Below are 16,718 nucleotides of genomic sequence, written 5' to 3' on the forward strand. Positions count from 1 at the left end.
TTCAGTTGGAAAACAGTGGGACCATATGTTTGAGATAAACTTCTTTAATATTTCCAAAGCAGTCAGGTTTTGTTTTGAGCCTGAAGAGCATGGAGTGGGAGGTGAACAGGCAGATCGATGTGTGCAGATTTACAAGGCTTTGTGCTTCTTCTTAGAAGTAAAGAAAGGTGAGTCAAAAGGCTTGGTTCCTCATTTATCCGTCAAACAACATTTCTGCCCTTCACTTAAAAGGTGGGCAGAGATTGAAAAAATGAGAGATGATGGAAGATATGGTCGGTATGAGCTCCTCTAACAGTGTGGCTCACAGATTAAAGTAGATTGGTAAGTACTTTGGTCACCCACATTAAGTAAGGCCAGCTGAGGTATATTTGAACATCTGACTAACATGCCAGAGAACGGGATAAAGTCAGATGTTGCAGACATTAAAGCAGTTAAAGCTGATGAATAAATAAATCAAATTTGAAAGAGTAAGTTAGGAGCAGACTTTACTAATATTCCAATCACAATCATTGCAAGTTAGTGTGGTCAGATGTGATTTGAATGCAAAAACATTTTTATTGAAACAAAACCTAAATACAGTATACATTTCTGTCCTAAAATGAATACTGGGTACAGTTATTCAACAAAAAAACTAATTTGATTTTTTTAGTCTGTTTTTTATTTTCTCTACTGCATTTATAGTTAGTAGAACTGAGTGACAGCATAGCTGTTCTTAACCAAATATATATGCAATTTAATCTATTTTTTAAAATGAGTTTTTCTACCTATGCAAATGAGTGTGATTTTGACCATCAGCAGGCCAATAAGAGACATAAACTAGCACAAACAAAGGAGGGGAAATGTTGTCTTCTATGTGTGAAGTTGAGAATATGGTGTGGTTTTTTTTGTTTATGTTTTTTTAAACAAAAATATGTAAGAGGTAGAGGGTGTAGTAATGTTTTAATATTTACATCAGACCGAAGCAGCACAACAATCAAAACCCAAGGAACTGTGTTGATCTCACTCACCGAATCTTCTCCTGCTCAAGACTGCAGCCCCTTCAGAATAAAAAATCTCTTGCGACTGCTGTTGGTGTGCAGTATACAAGATCAAATCTCAGAAAGTGATCCAGCCAGCTCAACCCCTGCAGGCACAAACACCCAAAGGGCAGAGGAACAACCGCATCCAGGAGCAGCCTGGGAGGAGGGTACAAGAATGCATGCAGCTGCATGGCACAGCAGTAGGGGCATGGCACAGCAGCAGGCCACCACCAAAGTCATAGGTCACCGAAACATTAGCCTTCTAAATAAAAATGTATTAAGGGAAAAGAAACAACTTTCAATGTCGACAAAGGTTTTTCAATTCTAATTGTTTACTCCAAATACTGCAGATGTTTTTTTTTTAAAGAAAGAAATATCTATGTGCTTTTTTTTTCCAAATTAATTTTCATCACTCAACTGGAAGTGAACATGTTAAATATCCATTTATATTTCAAGGACACATGCTATTGGAAAACATTCAATTAATTCAGAGAGCATTTTTAGGTATTAATAAATCAGCCCTGCATGTGAGATACCATCAGACGTGGTTTGAATATAAAGGCTTAATCCATACAGAGTATAATCATAACCATATCGACTGTAGATATCTGGCTGCCTCTTAACTCAACTATTATCTAGATTTATACTTTAGTGCAACAAATGTAACTTGTTTCCAAATGTGAGAAAAGAGCAAAATCTCCTGTCCCCTCTTGTGTCTTCCCCTTTTATTTTGATAGGGTGGTTCCCAGTTTTATTTTAGTTACTTTTTGTTTCCTGTTGCTAACTGGTTTAAACATCTTTGTCTTTATTCTCTATTATGTATTTGTTTGCACTTTTAAGACATCATCGGGTGATGGTCATATTTTATTATTCTATCAGTGTCTATTCCATGCTTTTGTTTGGATTGCTTTTACTTTTATTTTGATCTGATGCGAGTGTGTCTGATGCATTAGGAGTCTCATCAACAGACCTCTGTGACAGAAGGAAGATAACTGGCATATTGAGGTTTACTCCACTTGAATTGTTCTTGTGACACTTGGGGGAGTGGAAATGATATGCTGGAAGCTCAGTTCATTGACAGTTAATGGGTAGATACTGCATCCAGTCGTTTGTGGCATTCTTGTTGCCAACAGATGGACACCATGCATTTTCCTAGAAACTACCGGTACACACACTTTGCTTTTCTCTTGTCAAATCTTCTCTTTATATCAGAAACATGTGTGTAAATCTTATTCAGTTGCCAGGAGCAGAAGCTCTATTTACCTTTGTCAATTTTACACTTTTTGCTTGTGTAAAAGTCACAGGTACTTATTTTGAAGAAACTCCAATGCACAGAAACTGACATAGACTTCCTGAACAAACTACTTTGTAAGAACATTTCTGTTCTTGCTATCATGACATGATATTCCTGTTTAGGTCATGGAGCTAAGGGAGGTTTCATTTAATCTTATCTAATTTAACTCAGACTAATCCAATATCATGTAATATAATGCAATAAAACGTGCATTTAGATGGGACATTAATGGATACCAGCACAGCTTTGTGAACACAATACACAGCACAGCAGTTTACCCAAAGAGAAAATGACTTAATTTGTTTTGGGTGTACAGAGATTAAGAAAGCACAACAGAATTACCTCTCAGATACGAGTCAAATATTGGTCCTCGTCTCGTCAATATGCAACACATCACAGTTGGACATGTGGTTATGGGATGAAAACAGCTGAAACATGAAACGGCTCTAAAAAAAAATGAAAGACTTTTTATACACACATGCTTATTGTTGCTGAATGGTTTATCAAAATATGTTAGATTAGTGTAATTAAGTCACATTATTATGTTCTGAAACCACACATTTGTAACCATGATACTTTCCACTTCAGTTATTTTTGTTTGTTTGTATATTTCCTGTAAAGTGAAAAATACTGGTCTGCCTGTGTGTTCTCTGGCCACACATAACATGGTTGATGTAGCTCATAGAATTCTAACCAAAAAGAGGTGGCCCTTTTTTGCCTTCTTTATGCACGGTAACAGAGAGATAGAGATTTGTACATGCATCCAAAGTGGGACATGGAAATGTTTTTTGTCTTCAGTGGAGCTACTTTACAATAGATCTTATTACTTTTCATTAAAAAGGATGTATATGTTTACATTTATTGGAGGTAAATGCAAAACGGGGAAATTTAGGTACATCTACCCACCACATCATAAATCCTTAAACACATAACTATGCTTACACGCAAAAGCAGTAGCAGGAGAAAAGAAATACTAGAAAAGTCTCATACTCAATGGACGCACAACAGAGGTATGCACGGCACCGGAAGTATAGTGCTAATAATTAGAATGTATAAAAACACACTATAAACTGAAAATATAATACTGAAACCACCCGCGGAAGGGTGAGAGGGAGTTACGCCACACTTTGTGAATGGAATGTAGATGCTGGGGCTAACGCGAAAGGGAACCTGGCGTCTTTGATAAAAATTTAGCCTAGCTGTTCATTTCAGATACAGAAGATAAGGACTTTGATGGACTTTCGGATGCTAATTGATGACTGAAAAAAATAAAAAAATAATCACAACCAACTTAGATTTGCTCCCACTGCCTTTTTTAAAACACATACTAGCACGCATGTTTTACTGTATGTGTTAACGTGCCAGTGCCTTAAAACCTGGTGCGCTTTTTCTATGTGTTTTATTTAAAAGACTTAGATCTAAGACAGCATTTAAACAGAAGACAAAATAAAAAAATAAAAATGACCATGTATCAGGAACTTGTCTCCTTTACACGGTTTAACTTACAGTGAGAGAGTCGCAGGGTCTACAAACCTATGGCACAGTACATACCTTTACTGGTAAATACTCAAATACTCATTATTTTATTATTTTCTGTCTTCTTCCAGTTTCTGTGCTAGGGTATGGAGGATTACTCAAATACTACGACATAAAAACAAGTCAAAGATAAAATCAGAAATTTTCTGGTTCAAAGCAGTGACAGATAAACCAAAGGATCAGGACACATATCTGCACCCTTCAGGGTCTCAGGGCTGAAAAGAAACTCCCTGTCCACCACCGACTTTATTACTCTGTGTTCAACAAGCAGACATGATTACTATCTGAGGTGCTGCTGGAGTATGAGGAGGCAGGCTACCTTTTTCCTAGCTGAATGGTTGTGATGATTAGCTGGATAAACATCTGACCATATATTTCTTTTACTTTCAGTTTTCAGCAGACATGGCTTAAAGCCTGCTGGACAAGAAGGAAATCTCAAGGACTGAGAAGCATGACATGCATAAAGAAAAACAAGACAGAAAAGGGAATGGAGGACAGCTTCAAACTAAGTGATGCAATTCTCAAAGAGAATACAAGATCTGGACCCTAACAAAAAGTGAAGGTGAAACGTTGGCAACTTTCACAACAGCAAATAGGGAAGAAAACTCTATAACCTTGGCAAACTATGACTAATGAATCTGGGCAAATATTGAACTAGGTACCAAATGTCCAGTGTGAGGAGCAGGTCATAACACACCCACAAAACATGTCCTTCCTATAAAGCATCATGTAGCCTAAAAATGAGTGCTGGAATACAGCCCCCCAATGCCCACAGCAAGTGTACTATATTTGGTATACAACGGTTCTCAAATACTGAAGTTGTCCAAGTTGGCAATTCTTAGGTGCCAACATTAAAATTCAGTGGAGCGAGTGTCCAATCCTACTTTCAGGTGCTTTTAATCCAGACAGGAAAACTGCATAAAGATTGTGGCATAAGTTAAAACCTGCATTGTGAGACATGAGAGTCCAATCTGGAGAGCACAAGAAGAACTCCAACAGAGTTCAACAGAGACATAGGCAAAATGTAAACCATTTAGATGAAATGGTTTAAGTCATTTCATTATTAAAAGACATCTACCCTATTAGTTTCTGCACTATAGGGCACACCCGATTATAAATCGCAATGAATGGTCTATTTTCAAACTTATGACATATATAAGGTGCACTGAACGTGAAAAGAGTCAGAGATAAGTCAATCAGTCAGACATAATTAACTGAACTCACATAAACTCTAAAGAACATGTTTTTAACACGCTACATGTTACTCATGCTAGCGTATGTGCAATACCTGTAACTCAACCTTGCTTGCCACGTGTTAAAAAAATGGACTGATAGCCCACAATATATTACAAATGTCAGCTTGGAAACTCCCAATCTTGTTAGAAACATGTAAAAAAAAAACAAAAAAAAACAGTGTTAGACGTCTCTATGTGTTAGCCGTGTTGGCATATTTACAACAGGCCAACATGGTAACACCCCACCATGTTTAAAAAAAAAAAGACAAAACATATAGACAGAGTGCCATGCACTTTTCACTTGCTTCAACATCAATAAACACCACCAGAATTAATCTAAATATACAAGGCGCTCCATATTATAAGGCAGACTGTCATCTTTGAAAAAAAAATGCTTTGAAGTGCAGAAAATACGGTATTTGAGCCTGCTTGTTCATCCTCCTGCATCCGCCACACAGCTTCTGAGCACCACTATTGAATAATGGTTTACTGGTTTATAATAAATAAAAACCATAAACTGGGACAATTGTAGTTCTAGATTATAGTCTGGCCATGTAAATTTTGCTGGTCTTGTAATTTGTGCTCATGTTTTACTTGTAAAGCCACTAGAATGTGACAGAGCCTATCAAACGCCACTGCTGCAGAACCTTTTTCCTAATGCATTTTATTGGTGACTTTAGTTTAAAGTGGAAAATACACTGCATGCAGGGCAGATTTATACAGAAGTTTATTTTTGTTTCATTTTTATTCCAAAGACAAAAACATTCAATCTGAATGCAAATTTTTCACCTTTTTAGTTTTGAGATGGAAAAATCAGTTAACTTGCAAATATCGAACTTTAAGTATGTTTTAATGAAATGATAAGTGATATAATGGGAGTGACCCTACATTTACTTTTCTTTAAGCAAAATGTCATTGAATTTATGTCATATTTACACATTACGTCAAATGTTTATTTTAATGATCCACTCAAAACTTTTATTGCGCTATTTGCAGAAATAAATTCATTGAATTCTAGCTGTGAGTCTCAAGATTGATCTCCTCTGAATTACTGTGCAAGGATTTTTTATTATTTTTCACTTTGTGAAAAGGATTTGAATTCTTTTGGTTTGCCCGTGAAGATGAGGTATTTTCTGAAGGTTAAAATTTCCATCTTTTGCTGCATCTGCTGCTCACTGCTGTGGCATCCAGTGGTATTTTTCAATGTCACTGAAGAACATCCCCAGCCTTTTATTTGGAAATGAGGAAGAATGCTCTACCTTCCAGGTTTGAGTCTTATATAGTCTTGCAGGGAGACCTCTGGTTTGAAGTCTGTCCCCAATTTCTTTGTTTCTAAAAGGTGGTAACATAAGGACGATTATAAGGGAGAGCTGAATAAAGTCAGAAGGGTATGTATGTAGTTCACCATGCAGAGTCTGAACTGTGATAGGAAGAGACACCTTTCTGAAGCAGTAACACTTCCCATGAATCACAAAGCAGCCAGCTCCTTTTCTTCCTCTCAGTAAATCCATTCTCCTCCTTCACCGTTCCCTCTGGGAGAGACTCCGTGACTTCCTCGCTTTCTGCTTGCCTCTCCACTGTCACATGTACCTGGGTCAGAGCACAGAAATTTCCTGCATTCTTTGCAGTTCTCACTTTTATATACTCTTCCTGCCACATGCCATTTAATGTCTTGCTGCAACATCCCACTCGTCTTTTTTCTTCTGCTTGATGCTGCCCTAATTGCAACGAAAGGCTTGCAATAATTAAAAAAATAACTTAAGATCTCTTGCTTTTGCAGTTTACAATCATGCATTTGCTATTATTTGCAGACTAATAAACTAATGTGCAGAAAGTAATGATGTGACAGATATCACTAATTTAAACAGACAATGCTGCACAGCCAGGAGATATCTTTAATGAAACATTCACATAAAATCAGAGCACATTTAATCATTAAAGTCAAATTTATTAGTCTGTTGAGATTGACAAGTGTAAGTGAGAACTGTAGTTGTTTGCCCTGTCACAAAAAACTGAAAAAGTAAATCTGAAATGTAAGCTCCTGAAGAAAGCAGTGCCAATAATCAGACCTGACATGGTGCTTCATTTGTGCAGGGGCAATGGGGAAGCCATTCCTCAGGGTTCCTGTGTGTTCCTATATAAATACATATATGTGTATACATTTGTTAGAAGAAATGTTTTCAGGCAAACTAAAAACAGTAGGAGGAAAAAAGTGGGGTTGAGAGACATTGACTGATGCAAGGAGATGTGCTCGGAGTACAAATTCAGGCACATTACAGTGCTATCCTTTTGCAACAGGACTCTACAGTACTGTGTTGTATTCTTTATTACATAACCCCTGTGCACGTGCAGGTACATCCATGAGCTAATTTGCATGTTATTATGTACCATTTTAATTTCATCATTTCTAATTATTTGAAATTTTGCAAGTGTACCAATCCCCAGCTAAATGAGTTTGGAAGGATTGATTGTGGAAGTGAAATGTTTTGCACTGTTTGTGTGTTTTCTTTTTTTGTCCACGACTCAAATGCTTCGCAAAATAGTTTGTTCCAACATACTCCTGGAACATGGATGATGTTCCAGATTATCCATATTTCAAATCCCTATAAAAGAGTACGCGGATACATGTGATTCTCCATTACACGCTGTGTAACTGTAATAAAATAATTGAGAAGTTTAGGTTGTTTTAAATGCAATCCACTCATAAAATATCCCCACTGTAAGATTCAAGCCAACAAACACCCTCAAAGCACTTTTTTATGCCTTTAGAACCACAATAAAAAGAAACTCTCCAAACTATAATTTTCACATTTTAATTGTCAAAAGATCCTCCACATTTAATTGTCTGTTTCAGTTCTCTACTGGCTAAAAGTGAATGACAATCTTTGTTGTTGTTTTTTTTTACTAGCTAAACTTGTTTTAGCCTTTTTGTGCCAGAGGTAGTACCAAGTTTATTTCTTTGCACTGAGTCTTTGCTTTTATTCTAAAACACAATCCTGTCTTGTATTTGGGACCGGCAGGAGTCCTCAGTGCTCTTTTGAGGCTTTGAAGTGATTTGTTCATTGACTATGTCACGGTTCCTCCGGCTGCTACTCCTCCCCTCCCTGCTCCTTCATTGGAACCAGCTGACCTGCATCATCTCATCACCTGGCAGACCTTCTTAAGGAGATCCATCCCAGCATACTACGCCAGTCCGTTATACTCACTCCGGTGATCACGCCTGGCCTCAAGTTAAGTTACCCTCGCTTTAGTAATCCTAGCTTGTACTTACCGTCTGTCTCACGTCTTCAGGTCTTCACTCCATTGGTCACGCTGGTTCCTCGCTCCACGCTGATTACATCATCCTCGACGTCCTCGCCTTGCCTCAAGCTGGTTACGCTGTCCTCAGCGTTCACGCCTCGCCTCAAGCTGATTACGCTGTCCTCAGCGTCCACGTCTCGCCTCAAGCCGGTCACGCCGCCCTCGGCGCTCCACCACGTCACGGACTGTGAACGCCGTCCTCGGCGCTCCACCTCGCCACAGCAGTTTCCTGCATCCACGACGTCCCCTGACTTCTATAATTAAAACATCCTGTTAAATACAACGCCTTCCTGAGTTTCTTCCGGGTTCCAGCATCTGGGTCTCCCTAGTAGTCCGATCATGACAGAACGGACTGGCCATTACCCAGACCCAGCTGACCCGGAGGGACTCCGCTTGGCCGTCACTCACCAAGGCATCGCTCTGGGACGGCAAGCCGAATCCCTCAACCAGATGGCCGCCGCCCAGCAGGATCTTTTCCGTCGCTTGGACGGTATTTCTCTGGCTCTGACGGATTTAACCTCCCGAGGACCTACTAACGCCTCAGCCAGCAACACGGGTTCCGCCACCGGAAGCCCGGGCCCCGCTGCAGACAAAGCAGCTCACGAAAACATCCGGCTCCTTCCTGAGCCTTTCCTGGGTGACGTAGGAGCCTGCGGGGGATTCCTCCTGCAATGTCGTTTGATCTTCCAGCAGGCACCTCGGCACTATCATGCAGACCACAGCAAAATCACCCTTATAGTGAACTCTCTCCGGGGTAAAGCGCTTCAATGGGCTCAGGCTTACCTGACCGCTAATCCCATCTCTCAAGTTCCTTTCGAATGCTTTTTAGGCGAGTTCCGGCTGGTTTTCGACCAACCCCGCAAGGAGGAGGAGGCCACCCGCCGACTGCTAGCCCTCAAACAACGCCACAGATCCGTGAGTGACCATCTAATAGACTTTCGGATTCTAGCTGTGGAGGCGGGTTGGCCGGATATAGCCCTTAAAGGGGTGTTCTACCAATCCCTTAATGACTCGATTAAAGACCATTTATGTTCGCAACCCGAGGCTAGCTCTTTTGAAGAGCTCGTCACCGCGGCCTTGCGGTCCGACGTGCGTCTCCGTGAACGTCATGCTGAGCGCCCCCGTCAAGACAAGAGACTCCTTACCAGTGCTTCTCCTCCATTCCCTGCTGCTAACTATGTTCATGTTATGTCTCACGATTCTGTCGGACTCTCCACAGAGGAACCGATGCAGATTGGACATTCTAAGCTCACCCCTGAGGAGCGGCAGAGACGAAGAGATGAGGGGGCGTGTTTCTATTGCGGCCAGACCGGTCACCTCGTTCATCAATGTAAGCTTCGTTTAAACTCCCGAACCCCCCGTTAGAAGGCAGGCCACGGGCGGGTCAATCTTCTCTCTCTACCGAGAGACCTTTTCTTTATTTACCTGTCAAGTTAAGTTTTTCTTCTAGTGTTTTTGAAGGTAGAGCCCTTATCGACTCTGGAGCTGAGCAGAGTTTCATTGATGACTGTCTTGTTTCTGAGCTTAACATTCCCACAGAACCTTTGGATATCCCTGTCAGGGCGGCCGGATTGGGTGGTCAGGTCCTCACTCACATAACCCACCGTACTAAGGCCGTTCGTCTCATCACGTCTGGTAATCATCACGAACTCATTCAGTTTTACATTACCAAGACCCCCCAGTCTCCCATCATTCTAGGGTTCCCCTGGCTTCGCGCTCACAACCCCCAGTTCGATTGGGTTAATCTCCACGTTACCAACTGGAGCACTACCTGCATGGCTAATTGTCTTCGTTCCGCCATACCCTCGGTTTCTCCTCGTTGTGATCCAGATCCTGAGGAGATCGATCTTTCTAGGGTTCCTCCGTGCTACCACGATCTTGGGGCTGTTTTCAGTAAGACCAGGGCTGGTTCCCTTCCTCCCCACAGGCCGTACGACTGTTCCATCGAACTAGTTAAAGGCGCTACGCTGCCTAAGAGGAGGCTATTTAATTTATCAGGCCCTGAGAAACTGTCAATGGAAAAATATATCCAGGAAGCCCTCTCGGCTGGTCATATTCGCCCCTCATCTTCTCCGGTCGGTGCGGGGTTCTTCTTCGTCCAGAAGAAGGACAGAACTTTGCGCCCATGCATTGATTACCGCGACCTCAATCAAATTACTGTTAAAAATAAATATTCCCTTCCGCTTATTGACTCTGCTCTACATTCTGTTCAGGACGCTCGAGTCTTTTCCAAGTTGGACCTCCGTAACGCTTATTATTTGGTTCGCATGAGGGAGGGGGACGAGTGGAAGACCGCCTTTAACACCCCACTCGGTCATTTCGAGTATTTGGTGATGCCTTTTGGGCTCACCAACGCTCCTGCTACCTTCCAGAATCTCGTTAACGATGTTCTTCGTGATTTTTTGAACCGCTTCGTCTTTGTTTACCTTGACGACATCCTTATTTATTCACGCGATCTGGATGAACACACCCACCATGTCCGCCAGGTTCTCTCACGGCTTTTAGAGAACCGACTATATGTTAAAGCCGAAAAGTGCGAGTTTCATGTACCCACCATTTCATTTCTGGGTTTCATCATTGACTCTGGTAACATTCGCCCCGATCCGGCCAAGATCGCGGCCGTCACCAGCTGGGAACCTCCCACTTCCCGTAAACAACTTCAGAGGTTCCTCGGCTTCGCAAATTTCTACCGTCGCTTCATAAGGAACTATAGCAGCATTGCCGCTCCGTTGACTCAACTCACCTCCGTTACTAAACCGTTTCTCTGGACCCCCGAAGCTCAATCCGCATTCACTAGACTTAAGCACCTCTTTACTTCCGCTCCCATTCTCTCACAGCCTGATCCTCTCCGACAGTTCGTTGTCGAGGTCGACGCTTCCGATTCTGGTGTGGGAGCGATTCTTTCCCAACGGGAGGTTGGCTCGGGGAAACTGAAACCATGTGCGTTCTTCTCTAGGAAGCTTTCTACGGCGGAGAGAAATTATGACGTCGGTAACCGCGAACTCCTCGCCATTAAACTCGCTCTGGAGGAATGGCGTCACTGGCTCGAGGGGGCTGAACATCCGTTCATCGTTTGGACGGATCATAAAAATCTCGCCTACCTACGTACAGCTAAACGCCTTAATTCACGTCAGGCCCGTTGGTGCCTTTTTTTTGACAGGTTTGATTTCACTATCACCTACCGGCCGGGTAGCAGGAACATTAAACCAGACGCCCTCTCACGTTTATTTTGTTCAGGGGATGACCAGGACAGCTCTCCCATTATTCCCCCCCACGTGTATTGTGGGTAATTTGACATGGGACATTGAGAGCAGGGTCATCCAAGCTCAGGGAGAGGAACCTGACCATCCTCCGGCCCCCCCTGGAACTCTTTACGTCCCCTCCTCCCTCCGCTCGGATGTCCTGGTTTGGGGGCACACGTCGCGTATTGCTTGCCATGGCGGCATTCATAGAACCCTGAGGCTCGTGCAACGTAGATTTTTCTGGCCTTCCATGGCTCGGGATGTGAGGGAATTCGTTGCGGCTTGCGACGTCTGCGCCCGCTCTAAGTCTTCCAACTCGCCGCCTGCTGGTCTCCTCCATCCTTTACCTGTTCCGCAGCGGCCCTGGTCCCATCTCGCCATGGACTTCATCACTGGGTTGCCGGCCTCTCAGGATAACACCGTTATTCTTACAGTTGTCGACCGTTTTTCCAAGGCTGCCCATTTCATTCCCCTTCCCAAGCTGCCCACGGCCACCGAGATGGCTGACGTCTTGGTTCGAGAGGTATTCAGGCATCACGGCATCCCCAGTGATATTGTCTCCGACCGCGGGCCCCAGTTCATATCCCAGGTCTGGCGGGCTTTCTGTTCTGCTCTGGGTGCCACGGTTAGCCTCACATCCGGTCATCATCCCCAGTCAAATGGGCAAGCGGAGCGTGCAAACCAGGAGCTCGAGGCCGCCCTCCGTTGTGTGGCCGCCCAAAGCCCCTCCAACTGGTCTTCATTCCTGGCATGGATCGAGTACGCCCACAACAGCCATCCGTCTGCTGCTACCGGTATGTCCCCGTTTGAAGCGTCCCTCGGATACTCTCCACCCTTGTTCCCCTCCCAGGAGCTGGACTTGGCGGTCCCGTCGGTTCAGCATCACCTGCGACGCGCCCAGCGTATATGGACTCAGGCCAGGGCCGCTCTCCTGCGCACTAGAGAGAGGAACTGCAGGATCGCTAATCGCCACAGGGTGGAGAGCCCCGCCTACCAACCGGGACAGAGGGTTTGGCTGTCTTCACGGGACATACCGCTCCAGGCCACCTCCCGTAAACTGGCTCCACGCTACATTGGACCTTACCCCGTCGAGAGGGTCATAAACCCCTCCTGTGTGCGGCTGCGGCTCCCGGCGGCGCTTAAGGTGCACCCCACGTTTCATGTCTCGCAGCTTAAGCCTGTCCAGGAGAGTCCTTTGTGCCCGCCGTCCGCTTCCCCACCGCCCGCCCGGGTCATCGACGGCGCTCCTGCCTACACCGCCAGCAAGGTGTTGGACGTCCGCCGCCGGGGGCGCGGTTTCCAGTTTCTGGTGGACTGGGAGGGTTACGGTCCGGAGGAGCGCTCATGGATCTCCCGCTCCCTCATTCTGGACCGTACCCTCATTGACGATTTCTTTCGGGACCACCCTGATCGTCGTCCGGGACCGCCTGGGGGCGGTCGTTGAGGGGGGGGTACTGTCACGGTTCCTCCGGCTGCTACTCCTCCCCTCCCTGCTCCTTCATTGGAACCAGCTGACCTGCATCATCTCATCACCTGGCAGACCTTCTTAAGGAGATCCATCCCAGCATACTACGCCAGTCCGTTATACTCACTCCGGTGATCACGCCTGGCCTCAAGTTAAGTTACCCTCGCTTTAGTAATCCTAGCTTGTACTTACCGTCTGTCTCACGTCTTCAGGTCTTCACTCCATTGGTCACGCTGGTTCCTCGCTCCACGCTGATTACATCATCCTCGACGTCCTCGCCTTGCCTCAAGCTGGTTACGCTGTCCTCAGCGTTCACGCCTCGCCTCAAGCTGATTACGCTGTCCTCAGCGTCCACGTCTCGCCTCAAGCCGGTCACGCCGCCCTCGGCGCTCCACCACGTCACGGACTGTGAACGCCGTCCTCGGCGCTCCACCTCGCCACAGCAGTTTCCTGCATCCACGACGTCCCCTGACTTCTATAATTAAAACATCCTGTTAAATACAACGCCTTCCTGAGTTTCTTCCGGGTTCCAGCATCTGGGTCTCCCTAGTAGTCCGATCATGACAGACTAATGCAAAAACCACACACTAAGAGTTAAGTAAATTTGATTTGCTCGAAAAATTAAAGGATTCACCTGGAGTTTACAATGATTTATGCAGACAATCCCAATTTGACCTTCTATGAACCTATAAGGTGACCCAAGACACCTAACAAAGGACCCTAGTTTCCGCTTACAACACTGATGGATTTAGGTGAGAGTAAGATTGCAGATTGACAGGTTAACTGACACCATTCGCATCACTATAATGAAAAGGAGTAGTTAATATTTTCATTTTGTCTGAAGTTTTAAGCAAGTTCCACTGGTTAAGAGGATGCTTAGAGGCTTCGCTGAAAAATCATGAGGTACGTCTTCACTATTCTATCTCATTTGTGTAATCTATCAGTTCCCTGGCAGAACAGGAGCACGATGCTGCTTCATCCATGTACAACAGTGATCATAACTTTATCGCTGTTGAACGTCTCACTTTTGCTCTGCAAGCCTTGTCCTTGACCACGCTTTCAGGTGGTAAATCAACACTTTGATGTTGGTTGGAAAGAAATGACCATTTTTGGATAATGGCACCTATCTCTGACCGTGTAGAATTGACTTCACTGTACACTTACTATGCTGTAGTAGACTGTCCTGATCTTATTTCTATGCAAATTTTCCAACCGTTTGCTCAATAGAGTCTATAGTTATTAATTCTGTTAAATTACGTTTTGCATAGTAATTGAGCTGTTTTAGTAGCTCAAAGTAAAATTGATAGAAGGAAATGACTTGTGGATGGGGGAAACATTGTTTGGGTTGCAGAAACCTCCCCCAAAAAGAAACAGAAGAAACACAAAACTCCATTTAGAGTTTGACACCTGAGAAAACATTTTGTGTTATGTCATAGCAGCAGTAAAAAAATCACACAGTTATAAATATAAAACAGCTTTATTTGTTTTTCACACATTTGTGAAAAAATATTAACACCAACTGGAAACATTTAGTAAAATGTTGTTCTTAACAAATCTAAAGGGAAAGTATACTTTGTTATTGTTTCTGTTGCATGATTAAAAACATAATCCACTGCAAGACAGAAATGTAGATATTTTCAATCTTGTTTTTAATCAGCCTTTTGTTCTGTTCATGTCTAAATCTAAGCGTTGTTTAAGGTTTTGTTGTCTCGTTGGGAAGGATTTCCACTTGGTTGTGGGTGTGACTCTGGCTTGCTTGAACACAACATCTTCCCAGAGGTTTGTAGTGAGAAGAGCCAAATATTTAAATTTTCCCCATTTTATGAAGGTTACCATCATGGGTGTTTAGTAACAAGATGTACAAGTGGCTTTCATTTACATAAAAATGGATTTCACAGGTTGTGCCTCAAATAATTCTGACTTACAATATAACTAAAAAGCTTTTGGGACTAGGGCTGCACGATATGAAGAAAAACTTGCGATATGCGATATGAGGGATTAATATTGCGATAATGATATAATTTGCGGTATATAAACAAATAGCGGAACAACCAAAAACATCATTCCCATTTTATTGCAACAGTTTAAGAATTGTACTCCAAATGACCCTCGTTGACATAGGATGGAACATCTGACATAAAGGGCTCCATCTGATTGGTCAACAACGCTAAAGAGTCTATCCGATTGGTCAAATGCATAAAAGGATTTATTTGATTCGTTAAATAATTTAAGCTGCCATAAGATTGTTTTAGCACATTTAAGGTAACCATTTATTGCAATTTTTGCTGTGTTTTGCGATATGCATATTGCACAGCTTGATCTTGCGATAACGATAAATTTGCGTTATATTGTGCAGGCCTATTTGGGACCTTACTTTAATTTAATTAATTAGTTATTCATCTGGGCCACAGACAAGTCACAGGATCAAATAAGTTAATCAGCACAGTATTTTCAGTCTCAACCTAATTTTACATCTCCAACAGTTTCTCTTTCTAGAGCATTAATAAAAATAAATAAATAAATAAAAAGAGTAAACTTAATGGATTTCACCAGTGTATAACAAGAAATAAAATTAGCATCTAAACATTTCCTTTTAAGTTTGCAGCAAATATGTTCGGAAGTCAGTTTTTTCTAGTCAAGTCAAAGTTTTTTTCATGCTAGTTCAATTAATGTCTCAAGTCCCTGGTGCAAACCCAAGTCTTAAACTGCAATTTCAAGTCAATTCTTTAAACTTATAGTTAAATTGACTATTTTACTCTCACAATTTGCCATTAAAATACATGTGAACCACTTGTGGTGAACAAAGTACGGTAGTTGGGTTGTTTCTGCATTTCCTATGCAAAACATTTGCAGGGATAGCTTTGATTTTTGGAGCTGAATGAATTTCTTGGAGCTAAAATATAGGAACAAAAAGTTTTTTTCTTAAAGTCCCCGTATTAGACTCAATTCCAGTTTCAAGTCCTTGAGGTCCAGTCTCAAGTCTCTGCATTTGAGACTTAAGCCGAATCCGAATTGCTTCCCTTCCCCTCTGGCTCCTCCCTATTACTCCAATCGTAGGGGCATTTGAAGCTGCAGCTGTGTGAGAAAGTGTTTTTTTAAGGGGGAGCTGTAGTGACGTAAGACTGCATATCCCTCCACTGGTGGGGTTAACCAACGCAATGCATTTCTTCACGTAGGTGTACTCTCAAGCACAGACGTTTACATTTAAATGTAAGTATTGACTTTTTGTTTTTACATGACCTTTTAAAGTTATCAAGCCAATGCTATGTATTTTTAGTGCACTGGCAGCTATGAGCTAACATAGATGACTGGTGACTATTTACTATTTATTATATTTAAAGGCACTATTTTTTCCATATCTCTTCACGTGGAGAAATAAATGCAGGGGAAGGGAAGCTCAATGCAACTTAAGGCCAAGCTCAAGTCCCATCTCTGATTTGGAGTCATATCTTTTTGTATGTTTTGCAGCTGTGCCTTTTTGCAAATCTTCCTCAACAGTTTCACTGCACAGCCAAGTGCTTAAACATACTGAGGGGGTTGTGGATCTCCACAGTTTGTTATAATTTGGATTGGGTTAGGTTGCTTGCCTGATGGTTGACGGGACCAAGATGATCGATCCACTGGGAG

The sequence above is a fragment of the Oryzias latipes genome, chromosome 3, assembly GCF_053564925.1.
Source record: "Oryzias latipes strain Hd-rR chromosome 3, Olatipes_Hd-rR_3.1".
In the NCBI taxonomy this organism is placed as follows: domain Eukaryota; kingdom Metazoa; phylum Chordata; class Actinopteri; order Beloniformes; family Adrianichthyidae; genus Oryzias; species Oryzias latipes.